Genomic DNA, 13,349 nt, shown 5'->3' with positions numbered 1-13,349 from the left:
GGCCTCAGCTACTGGCCACTATTGGTACTTCCATAAAGGTCTTATGGTCATACATTAATGATTATTGATTGAGAGGTCACAGACACAAATCACCCAATTTCAGCTACACAAGTACAGTCTTTTTAGTCTGTATGTAACCAAACTGATTTCCTTTTCTCTGGAATTCCACTTTCAGAAATGACACTCCTGGGCTAATAAATGGGTTCGAACCCCACTTACTACCATTGTGTCCCTGAGTAGGACACTTAACCCTGAGTGTGTCCAGGGGGACTGTCCCTGTATCTACTGATTGTAAGTCGCTCTGGATAAGGGCATTTAACGGACTCCGGGGCACATGACAACAAGATTGCAGGAGATTCGCATCATACTAAACAGCTGAGATGTTCAGCTGTCAGGTCACCAGGCACTTTGCTCTCAATCCTTTGTTGCCAGCCAGGCTCAAAAATGTCTCGCTGGCGCTTTCTGTTTAGGTCGTGGCAGAAGGAGGACAGAGTTGTGGATAAAAGAGGCAGAACGTTGCGCAGACAGCACTGAATGCGATGACATCACTGTCCTTTGCTTAACAACCACAATGGTTATGAAGCGTGACACATCCCAAAACTGTCCTGCTGATGCTGGGCTTTGGGGGGACTGTGGAGTGACGGGACGGCCATGTCACAGTGAGCAATATGCGCCCCGACGTTACACAGTGCAATGTGCTGACACCTGAGAGTGCCCATCACCATTACCCAGGATGCAGTGGGAAGCGGAGGGCCTGTCAGGCTGGACGAGTGATTGGGTGCGGAAGGTGGGCCACTCTTGTTTGTCAATGTCTAGGGAAGGGACATGATGATCCGTTCCGAGTTCCTGTTTGTGTACCTTTGAGATGCCAAATATATCGACTGCTCTTTTTGCTTTTGTCTTCTTTAACCTCTCTGATGCATCTTATGATCCCAGCAATGTATGTACCTCCTAAGCCTGATGGAACCTATTATGTGACAATAAGAGATTGTCATTGTGAAACGCTGCAGTGCACAGCTCACCTTGGTGAGCAGTGAGGAGCTATGACAGGCGCCCGGGGAGCAGTGTGTTGGGGCTCAGTGTCACCTCAGTAGCACCTTGGAGGCTCGGGGTCCAACCCGCAACCTCCTGATTCCTTACCCGCTAGGCCACCAGTAGAGGCATCATAATGGTACTGCTTTTAAAAAGTGATCAAAGTGATGGCATTTTGGCAGTGTGTGTAAGTGTGCAATACCGGCTAATATCAGCTCGGTAAATTCAATAAAAACATAAACCAAAACATTTAACCCTTTTTGTGCCACATTTTGTGTTTATGTCATAAATCCCAAAGTGATGGTAATCTAAAAAGCAACCTGCCAGCACCCTAGTGTTGAAGGTGTTATTAGAAACCGGACTGAGATGTTATTTAAGTGACTGGTGCATTTTCAGCAGAAAAACTTGACAGGACCTGGTATTTACGGGTCAAATTGAGTGATCCTGCATTCTGCTGATATACTGGTATACTGTACATCAGGTATACTGTACTGTTAAAGTGTAGCTGGAGCTACACTACCAGTAAAAGGTTTAGACGCGGACAGACGACATGTTTCTGTTTCTTTTTTCTTTACTTCTGTACATTTACATTTACATTTACAGCATTTATCAGACGCCCTTATCCAGAGCGACTTACAATCAGTAGTTACAGGGACAGTTTCCCTGGAGCAACTTAGGGTTAAGTGTCTTGCTCAGGGACACAGTGGTAGTAAGTGGGATTTGAACCCAGGTCTTCTGGTTCATAGGCGAGTGTTTTACCCACTAGACTAACCACCTGTATGCCCGCAATGCATTACAGCAAAAACCCACAACTCAGAACAGACATAACACCCATTGTGCATATGTAACACTATTCTGTGGCGGTTACGGAGACTAAGATGAAGCCACTTAAGATGAAGAATCCAATGTGAGAAACGTTTTGTATTTTTTTCCTCTTTTTACCTTCATGGCCGTTTTATTCACTATTGTCATCATCAAAAGACGCTTGATGAGATGCTCCTTAACATGAATGAGTGATAAGAAAGTGTTCGGTATAAACCCTCAGGACTGTTGGAAACCTTCCCCGTTGTCCAACTTAATGTGGTGGAGAAAAGCCAAGAGTGTGAAATGCTGCCACCACAGTGAACGCTTTGGAGAGATGCAAATGTTTTTTTATCTGGTTTGCTATTTTTTCTTTATTACATAATCTCACATGCGTCATTTCATAGTCCTGCATCTTCAGTTTTGTTCTATAATGTATAAAGACCATAAATGAGTAGGTGTGTCCAAACTTTTGACTGCTGGGTAATATGACTGAATGGGTCCAACCATGCACACTGCTAACGTGACTAGCAGGGTCAATTGGCCAGTTGTTGAATGACGATGGTTATGAACAGCTGGATCAGAGACGGTCTACTGCAGATAAATCTTGCGTTTCCCTAAAATTTTTTTGATGCATAAGTCATAAATAAATGATAAGGTAAACTTTGGGGGGAAAAAACAATAATGCACCTGAGGTGGTACTGTGAGATACCAGTTCTGGTTCTGGTCTGCTTTCATATTCTTTTCTTTCTTTTCTTTTTTTTTTTTATTCAACTGGAGAGCTTGTGAATGGGTGCAACCATGCACTTGACAATGGGTGTAGAGCAATAGTACCTTGGTCAAGACACTGCTTGAAGATGCTCAGAACCCCACAGCATGTCAGCATGTCTTTTTTTACTTTTACTTTTTACTCAACTTTTTACTTTTTAGGCTGTTTGTAACACTTTCACTGCTTCACAGGAACAGAAAGCACAATGTTGCTTTTGAGGCATGTTCCCACATCTATTCTGCATGCTTAGAAAGCCTCGCGCGAAGGTGGTTTCAGGGCAAGTTGGAGCCTTCATCTCAGAGCCCGAAGGTCTGGCCAGCTTCGCATCCCCCTCACCTGTGGAAAAAAAAAACGCCTCTGTCACTGTGCATCATCCTCTTCCTTCGTCTCTCTGAGGGGTGAAAATGTACACGTGCGCTTTTGATGTGTGTGCCAGTATGGCACCAGATGCGTACAGCAGTGTGAACTGGGAATATTGGACAGAGCTCCTGGCTGCAGGCTCACACAAAGAGTTTGCATTGCATGGTCAGATTTCGCCCATCCCTTTCTACTTTAAATGTGAATTGGTGTCGGAATTTCCAAGTAAGAAATGCATTCTTGTCCGGCCACTGCTGGCTCCGGGTCCCTTATGTAACTAACGCCACCAACGTTAACAGGACATTACATTAGAGTGTCTTTTGCCGTGTTTTTTGGGGGTTTCAGGTGTTCTGACGATTTATGCTACTTTGTTGAAAAGTGCTACCGTATAGGATTCCATTTCAATTTGTGCATTTCCGATAACGGTACAAATCACTTTAAATGGCACCGATTCTCAGTCCATGTGCACTGTAACAGTATAAAGATCATGGTTAAACTCTTTGAGATTTAAATCATATTTATTTACAATTTCAGGGGTAGCATGGATTTATGGGCGCTGAAACAGAGCGCAAACTTGAGGGACTGCGCATGCGCAGATCCGCTTGGTAGCACAACTCGATAGGCAGCACGTTTTGACAGAACACCTGTGTTATGCGTGGTCCACGCAGCGTGGAATTACCAAAATTAGAGAGGAGATAGAGAGGGGATAGCCTAACATAGGAAACAGTAAAAATTTAAACGGTAACTGTAACGAAATACAGTATCCTAAATACGTAACGCCGGTACATGTTTTCTGTTACTCTCCAACACTGATTGTTTAACCTGTAATTTTTTATCAATAATGGAAACAATAAATGAAGGACTGAGGAAGTATTTTAAAGTGTCGACAAATTGAAATAAATGCTCTTTATATAAATTATTATTAGTGCTGTTATTACTGTTATAATAGTTATTAGGGTGACTGCAGCCTATTGGGTACCTGAGTGGTCCCTGAGTGTCTCCAGGGGACTCACCCTGTAACTCCTGATTGTAAATTGTTCTGAATTAGGGCATCTGATGAATGTCAAAAATGTGAATGTAATTATTATTGTTGTTATAAATGTTATTATCATTATAATAATAATAATGTATGGATGAGAAGCTTTCTGCAGCCAGACAGGATGAAACCTCATTCCCCTACACCGACGCTGGTAACACCTGTAACACCACAACATGATCTCATGCCACTCGGCTCAATATGTACAATATTCAGCAGAAAAAAAATGAAAATCTGTCCTGCAGTGTCATGTGCCACTCCAATCTGATTTAATGCCATAGTAATATTTTGCTCCAGTTTCATCCCTCTCTTTTTGTCCCACCCCATGTGAGCCCATTAGGAGTATTTGGGCTTTGTGTTATTTAAAATGGAGTGCATTATTGCAGTTCAGCATTTTAATCATCCCGAGTCCAGAATGGGTGGATTAAGGGATTTGTGCTCTCTTCCTCCTCCCTTTGTTGCCAGGTGAAGTAGGGCAGTGGCGCAGGATGGCCGGGTTCACTCCGAAAACAGCGCCCCTGCCACCACAGCCCTAAATGAACCCAGGGCGGCTACCCACAATGCACTGGCACCGCTCTGCCCCGGAGAGAAGCGCAATGGCTGAACACTGTCACGATGCGTTCCCTTTCTGTCCATCTTTCCCCCAATTCCCCCCTCGTTCTCTGGGGCTCTCAATGCAATGCATCATTAATGAGCAAGCCGCGACGGGGACATGCCGCGTTGACTCTTGATATCTGGGCAAGACTTGTTGGTCAAGAAGGAAATGCTGCAAGCACTTTAGGCCCAGGGTCACGTGACAGGCTCTCTTGCGCTACATGTTCTGTTGGGTTCGTGTGGGTGACACATTAGCACCAATATGACCAAAATCAGGTGACAGTGAAGTGATTGTCATTGTGACACACTGCAACACAGCACATGGTGCCACACGACGAAATGTGTCCTCTGCTTTGAACCCGTTGCAGTATAGTTAATGACACTGTGCTATCGCAAGAGTAGAGAGAGAGAGAATAGAGAAGGGGAAGATGCTGATATGGCGGACAGAGCGCAAAGGAATGTGTACAAATAATTAAATGATAATCCAAAATTAAATGATAAACCAAATGACAACACAACATTTGGCGATGAGGAGACGGTTTGCTGAGAACCCAGAATCCAGGAAGGAAAGAATAAAGAGTCTATGGCCACGCTGGAAAAGTAAGTCAAAACAAAGCCATGACGAGGCATGAAAAGTGCCCGGGGAGCAGTGTGTGGGGTACCTTGCTCAAAGGGTCCTCAGTGTCATCTTGAACTTGCTCAACGCTAGGCCGTCAATGGCCCAACAGATCATGTCCATTATAAATCTATATAATCTATCCATCAATTTAAAACAATATGTATTGCATGCATTTATATGCTAATATGATAACAAGAGTGTTCCACTAGCTCACCTCCCCAACACACCCCAAAGACGGAAAGTGAGACATGCAGATCGGGGAGATTTCCAGCTTGCACTGGACAAAGGGGGAAAAAATGTGATGAATGGGCTGGGTGTTCATTGATTTTTGCTCCATAAATTATGTAGAGCAGGGCGCTGAAACGTGATACATGCACAATAATGTTCATGACCGAACAAACGATTAGACCAGAATCACTGGGCTAACGTTGCGTTTTATTTATTCATTAGACCGATATGAAGTGGCTCCTTCCATAACACCAGTTTCATGCCTGTGCTATTGTTGAATTTTAGGAAGACAGAAATCATTTGGGAGGATAAACCCATAAAATATGGGTCATGTTAATTTTTCAAAAATCCAAAAATCCAGTTAGCTCCCTCTGTAACACCTGTATTAATCCTTTTTAGGCAGAATGACTGTGTGTGTGTCTGTGTGTGTGAGGAACCAGCCTGCTCCATTTTCTCTCTGAATATCAGACAAAAGATCTCAACCACATCAACCTCAATCATGAATTCACCTCAAGCCACCGGAAAATCTTCCCAAAACCACGGCTGGATCAGTCCCAGCAGGCACATCAGCCAATAAGAAACTGAGAAATAAATGGGATTCAGTTTTCAGGTAAGACATCTTTATTAGTATTTATTAGTGACACTTGGTGTCAGAATTCAACTTTATTTATGACATCCACAGTAACCCTAACCCTTTAATCCAGGTCAGGGACATGCCGAACTGGAGAGGGACAGCAACATTGTTCCACCCTGTCCCTGTGCATGAGATCGTCATATTTTAATCAAAGAGCATGAGTACCTCCACAATGTGGCTCACTATGGCAGTAATAGAGCGTTCACTCTTACTACTGCATTACAAGCATATACCTGTGACATACTGACATATCGATATGAGCAAAAAAAAACATAGGTCTAAATAATTAATATCACTGAAAATGCATGCTTCAGTTGGACAATTTATCATAGAGAGAATTTTAAATTGCCATTAGTCCTATTGCATTACTTCACACAAATTTTTTAAATCAAACTTATTCATCACCACTTCCTTAAACTGCGATATAGATCAAAGTGACTTGTACTCACTGTCTAGACATCTTTGTATCTCTTTTTGTCCTTTTTTATCCTCACTGTAGAACATGAACTTGTATAGGATGAACATGTATAAGTACGCAGATATTAAGGGGCTTATTGTAAGCTTATAAAAACACAATTATTCATAATTGCAGGTGATTGGACAGTATTATCATGACCAATATCATATTCCGTTTCTGACAGCAGATCAACATACTTTACAGTTAAACTCACATTGATGTGTGAATGCCCTTTTATACACGATTTAGTAAAAATGCTGTTCACATGCTGTATGTTCAGACATAAGAATGAACCCTTTCAAATTGACACCTTTAGTTGGCTGCTCCAGGGTATACTATGTTGGAATTTATGCTATTTTCTGATTGGCTGATAGATGATTATTTACTCCGGACAGCAATTAATTTCACAGAAAATGCAACTCCAAATTTCTGCATGTTTTTATTGGCCAGTGGTGAGAGTTTTCACTAACTTTCTACCACAAGAAATATCATGTGAGCTGGCTCGAATGGTCAATGTCAGATTCTTGAGACAGTTTTGGGACAGATGCTAAAAGACAATGGTGAGCACTGGACAGATGGACAACATCCATGATAAATCCAGGCTGCTACGTCTGGAATGCTTTTACAGTATTTGTGTCCAAAACTCTATCCACCCCTGAAACTGACCGGGTGGTTTTGTAAAAGTGCAGTTTTTGGATGAGTGGTGCAGCAGTGCTGCGGTGTCGGGGAGGGTTGGCCGGAGCGGACGAGACGGTCGCTGATGGCGATCCTCTCCAACAGTTTCCCTGAGACTCTGCAGAAGGCGCCTGTCTTCTCTCAGCCGTAATCTGCTCGGGTGTAGCTGGCTAATGAACGTAAAAGGCCCACGGTGTCGCGCACGTGAGCCAAAGCTGCCTTAATGGGCCTGACGGGGGGTGGGTGGCAGGGCGCGGGGCACCGGCAGGAACACACGCAGCCGGATAAATCAATGTCACCCAGGCAGGATTACGCCTGTATCCGGTAAACACGGATCTGCTCTGACCGCTGGCCATCGGCGAAAGAAGGAAATCTAAAAGCTGAGTCGCTGCTAGTGGATACCTCTGTCCGGTCACATGACGCATGCAAAGAACAACAGAGCTTTGTGGGGTTTTTTTGTGGCACATCAGCACCGTCAAATACGCACAAATTAAAGCCAGTTTTTATTTTTGCTCACATGAATGGCCAGATGCACGTGTGCACCAACTTTTTTATCTGAGGAAGGATGCTTGTTAATGGATGCACAGTTAAAAATGCAGTGGCAATATTTCAGTAAACCTATTTTAACCTAGATCGAGTATATGCAACTCTGGTAGCAGAGTTAAAAGTCAACGGACAAGCATACACAGGGTGGATTATTAGTATCAGTATGCATGTGCACGATTCACATTTCATTGTTAATTTTGACATTAAATTGAGTACAAAATCAACTGTAAAATTGGCACTCAGCTTTTTATTGGGGGGGAGTAGGATTTCATCTAAAGATTGAACCCCTTCATAGACGGTGCATTCCCCTATGGCAGGATAATGCACAATTCCACACACACACACACATATACCATATGAATATAGTAGCTATAAATGTTATACAGAATAGAGAAAATAGGAAAGGAAGGTGAGCATGCACAGAAAGCAGAGTGGGGTAAAACCGACAGTAATGAATACCGGATTACACAGGATATAAATAGAACCAAGCACAATGCACTGTAACATAAACCAGACTCTCTGTGCATGTGTGTGTGTGTGTGTGTGTGCGAGTTCAGATACACAGTGGGTACGGAAAGTATTCAGACCCTGTTAAATCATTCACTCTTTGTTATATTGCAGCCATTTGCAAAAATAATTTTTAAGTAAATTTTTTCCCTCATTAATGCACACACAAAACACCATATTGAAAGAAAAACACAGAATTGCTGACATTTTTGCAGATTTATTAACAAAAACAACTGAAATGGTCCTAAGTCTGCTACTGGGCTGCCGGCCCCAGGCGCTGAAGCACCAACGCAGTGGCGGTCGGGGGCATCATCCACCAGCAGGGAGTGTTGAGGGGGGAATTGGCTCCCACCCCTGGGGAAGCCTGATGTGAGGTGGAGTCCCGGACCCAACCTGCCACATAGTTCTGGTTCACTAGGACCCCAACTATGAATACAGTCCTTTAATTCACTCTGTTGTAGTTTCTATACATAAGTCAGACAATAAGAACGTTACAAGTTAAATATTCTTTAAAGAGGAAGGTCTTGAGCTGCTGTTTGAAAGTGCTCAGTGACTGAGCTGTTCTGACCTCCTGGGGAAGTTCATTCCACCACCGAGGGGCCAAGACGGAGAAGAGTCTAGATGAATGTTTTCCTTGTACCTTCAGCGATGGACCAGGTGAGCAGTACTGGAGGCTCGGAGTATACGAGGTGCAGTGCGAGGTGTAATAAGGGCTGTGAGGTAGGATGGTGCTACTCCATGTTTGGCTTTGTAGGCACAGCATCAGTATTTTGAACCTGATGCGTGCAGCTACTGGGAGCCAGTGGAGGGAGCGTAGCAGAGGGGTGGTGTGGGAGAATTTGGGAAGGTTGAAGATCAGTCGTGCTGCTGCATTTTGTATGAGTTGTAGAGGTCGGATGGTATATAGAGCTAGACCAGCTAGAAGGGAGACAAGCAGGCATAGATCCATGTACACAAGCATACGTTCCCACCCTCATACACACATATTCAGATATTCACACATTCGCCCAACATGGAGACACACAAAAAACACACTGTATACACATTCACACTCCTCATACTTACTCGAATCTCCCACATCCAGGCATCACCAGAGGGGCCGTTTACCCCAGACCCAGGAGACCCTGTGGTGTAGGCAAGAAGAACAAAGAGCAAGAACAAGGGTGTGAAAAGACCCCCCGACTTGCCTCATCTGCTCAAATGTGGAGTTGGTGCATGTTGTTCTAAAAATGCTTTTAAATCAGGGGAGGGGTATGGAGCTGACCCCCCCTCTGCCAAACCGCAGTTGGTATCAGATCGGCCCCTTCCAAGAACCCTCGATGTCTGAATTTAATTAAAATTGAGAAGTGGGCACTGGCACCAGAGGAAGGTCTGAATGAACAAACCACCCACTGGATGACATTCAATGTGCCCACCCCCCAAAGTCCGATATGTACAGATACTGACAGGGTCAGTAATGAGAATGTCTAAGTTGTGATGAAGCGTAGGTGGCCACAAGGGGACAGAAGAGGAACACCACCCCTGCACTTCAGCGATGTACTGCACCTTAAGGCCCTACGTCAGTGTTCTCCCTGAAATCCACCCAGGTCAAGGAACTTAGGCCCATCCTGACTGGGGTCCCTGGCAGCGGTACCACCATGACCCGCAGGGACACAGGCAGTATCCCTGCCATAGAGTAAAAACTACACCCATTCCAACATACTGTCAACTGTTAGACTACATAAGACGATAGACACCCAGGTTGAGTCCATCCTCCTCCCCTGATGGAGGCGACCCTTCTCATGAGTGATATGGGTAGAGATTTCCATCTTCTACCTTCTTTAAAAGTGGTATATGGTTTAATTTAATTATGTCTGAAAGCCAAGGTGAAACATTAATACCTAAATATTTTATATTTCCAGATTGTAGTGGGATGAAAGAAGAATTCTGGAAGGAGCAAGGACTGTAGATTAACAAAAACTTTATGTTAACTTTATGACTTTGTGTTCCACATTCCTACATTTAATTCATTTAATGGCTATAGCCTGTCTAATTGTTGCTGCTAGTGGTTCAATAAAAATTGCAAAAAGTGGGGGGGGGGGGGGGAGTGGACATCCCTGCCTGGCGACCCTCTTGAGACAAAAACTCGAGGACGTTTGGTCATTTGTCCTGACACATGCTCTTGGGAAACCATATAATATTTCTAACAGTTAACTGGTGTAAGAAACCACCAGCCACTGCTGGTGTAAATCTCCAATCTGATGTTCTAGGGTAAGATGTTATATGAGGTTAGAATAAGGAAAATGACTTAAAATGTGTATTAATCAACAGAAGGTGCCATTACTAAAAATATGTTGTGCGATAACTTGAAACAGGTCATAAGAGATGGAAAGTCTGATCATATTTTGTCTGTGCTGGCACACATGGCTTAAAACAGGGATCTGGGGACAAGGGCCTGGTTTTTTCACTTGCTACATAGAGGTAAAAATGATTAATTCTTCAACAAAAGATTATGTCCAACAGGTTTTACTGCTCAGACTCATTCAATATTTGTGCACAAAGAGGAACTGTTGGCTTTGGCAACTTAAGGGATTACCTGGCAGACCCTGGGTGGTGACCCTGGCCAAGGTCACAGAGGGAGAGGGGGTTGGGCTGCACCCCAGGGTCAGAGTGGACAGTGACACCGATGTCAGTGGTCCAAAACCTTCAAACCTGGGCCGCCTGTTCTCCATCAGCACACAGATACAAAAGAGGGTCATAGTAGCCTAGTGACACACTCGCCTATGAACCAGAAGACCCAGGTTCAAATCCCACTTACTACCATTGTGTCCCTGAGCAAGACACTTAAACCTGAGTGTCTCCAGGGGGGACTGTCCCTGTCACTACTGATTGTAAGTCGCTCTGGATAAGGGCATCTGATAAATGCTGTACATGTAAATGTAAAATCTTCCAAATGTTGTACATTGAAACAATCCAAATCTGAATGAATTTCAGATATTTTTGATTTTCTTATTTTGGGAGATGGCAAGTGCAGGATTTTAGACCTATGATGTGGACGATTCATTTAGACCTAGTCATTAAAGTCACTTCTTGTATATGTTGCACAAATATGTTGCAGCTTTCAACATGAGGGGTGGACAGCCATGCAGAAGCGCCATGTGTTATCATATATCTGAATACGTCTGAGGCTGATCCATGCAAAAATAACAACAAAAAAAAGAGAGAATTGGGATCATTTTTAAATGCAAGTTAATCACGGGTTTCATTTTATTGTATTGTGTTTTATTATTTTTTTTGTGTTCTGTTCATGCCGTGGCATGTGTTTTCCAAGAATGTTGCATAATTCACCTTCCCTTTGGGTTGTGCCTTTGCAAATAGAACCGTGAGGGCCTGGGAGAGGATTGGGTCGCCGAGAATCCAATTACTCACAGCTAATACAATGAATGGTGTAGCCGTCACGTGCACACACAGAAACTCCAGCATTTCCATTAGTCTCCCACTTTAATCAAAGGCCACAAAACCTGGGCAACACCATTCCGGCGACGTAGCATCTGGGGCGGTTTGCAATGTGCAAAGAAATAAATAAATGACGTGTTTGTTTGTGACACTTTAAAGTGAAGTGATTGTCACATGTGATACACAGCAGCACAGCACACGATGCACACAGTGAAATTTGTCCTCTGCATTTAACCCATCACCCTGAGTGAGCAGTGGGCAGCCATGACAAGCGCCCAGGGAGCAGTGTGTGGAGACGGTGCTTTGCTCAGTGGCACCTCAGTGGCACCTTGGCGGATCGGGAATCGAACCTGCAACCTTCTGATTACAGGACTGCTTCCTTAACCGCTAGGCCACCACTGCCCCAGGGCCACCACTGCCCTCCCAGGGTTGAAAAATGGCTATTTCAGCAGCCTCGACGCGTCTGACAGTTTCTAATGAGAAACCCCGGAGGGTTTGTTCTACACCGCAACCTACTGAAGAGGACTGGAACGGAGCGTTACATGTTTTAGACGTTAGACGTTTTGTGAATTGGCATTCGCCTGTGCAAGGTGTACCCAAGGTGTAGCCGTGACGGTACAGGTCACCTGCATAATGAAAAACCTTGCAATCCACCGGCCTTGTCTGGGCCGCCTCTTTCTCAGTCGCCGCATTACCGTTCCCTGGCCATGAACCCGCTCTGGCACACACACACAACCGCGCGCCACACCTCCAGCCTCATAAATCAGCAGCTGGGGGATTAAGGCACATGATCTTAAAAGGAGCTTAAGAGGCGCTGTTATTTACCTAAGCTGCCCTCCGGTTCGCACCAGCCGCCGCAGGTCTGAGGGCGTCATAACAGGTGTGATGTTTGGCCCGTACGCGGCGGCACTTGCCACTTCCCCCAGGGGTTGTGGGGCAGTTGCTGAGGTGAATGAATAAGAGATGGACAGGGAAGAGCAGAGAGATAAGAGGGGAAAAGGGGGAACTAGTTACGGGCACAAACAATAACCCAGAAGGGCAGTGGTGGCCTAGCGGTTAAGGAAGCGGCCCTGTAATCAGAATGTTGCAGGTTCGATTCCCGATCCGCCAAGGTGCCACTGAGGTGCCACTGAGCAAAGCACCGTCCCCCCACACTGCTCCCCGGGCGCTTGTCATGGCTGCCCACTGCTCACTCAGGGTGATGGGTTAAATGCAGAGGACAAATTTCACTGTGTGCATCGTGTGCTGTGCTGCTGTGTATCACATGTGACAATCACTTCACTTTTGAGAAGGCCAGCCTCTGTTCCAAAGTTCGAACTGTTCTGAGCATTTTCAGTGAAACATCTTAAAAAAATAAGTTATTTGGGGTGATAGCCGGCTACCAGCTATGCTATCATGCTATGCTACCATCTTGTGCTATGACCTGGAGCAATCATCTAGGTGTGGTTACTATAGATCCATCTCAGCATAAGTGGTTATAGCACAATGACGCTTAATGTGCACGACCAGTTAACCAAATGGATCAATTAAGGCCAGGAACTGCATTTGGGCTACGCTGGCCTGTAATAGAGTTGTTCCTCGCTGAGCAGCCATTTAGCTGAGTTATCAGCGGATCGAGGAAAGGTCACGGCGTGAACCGCCATATCCTGATTTATGACC

The sequence above is a fragment of the Denticeps clupeoides genome, chromosome 14, assembly GCF_900700375.1.
Source record: "Denticeps clupeoides chromosome 14, fDenClu1.1, whole genome shotgun sequence".
In the NCBI taxonomy this organism is placed as follows: Eukaryota; Metazoa; Chordata; class Actinopteri; order Clupeiformes; family Denticipitidae; genus Denticeps; species Denticeps clupeoides.
The sequence above is the reverse complement of the archived record's forward strand: the minus strand, read 5'-3'. Positions refer to the sequence as shown.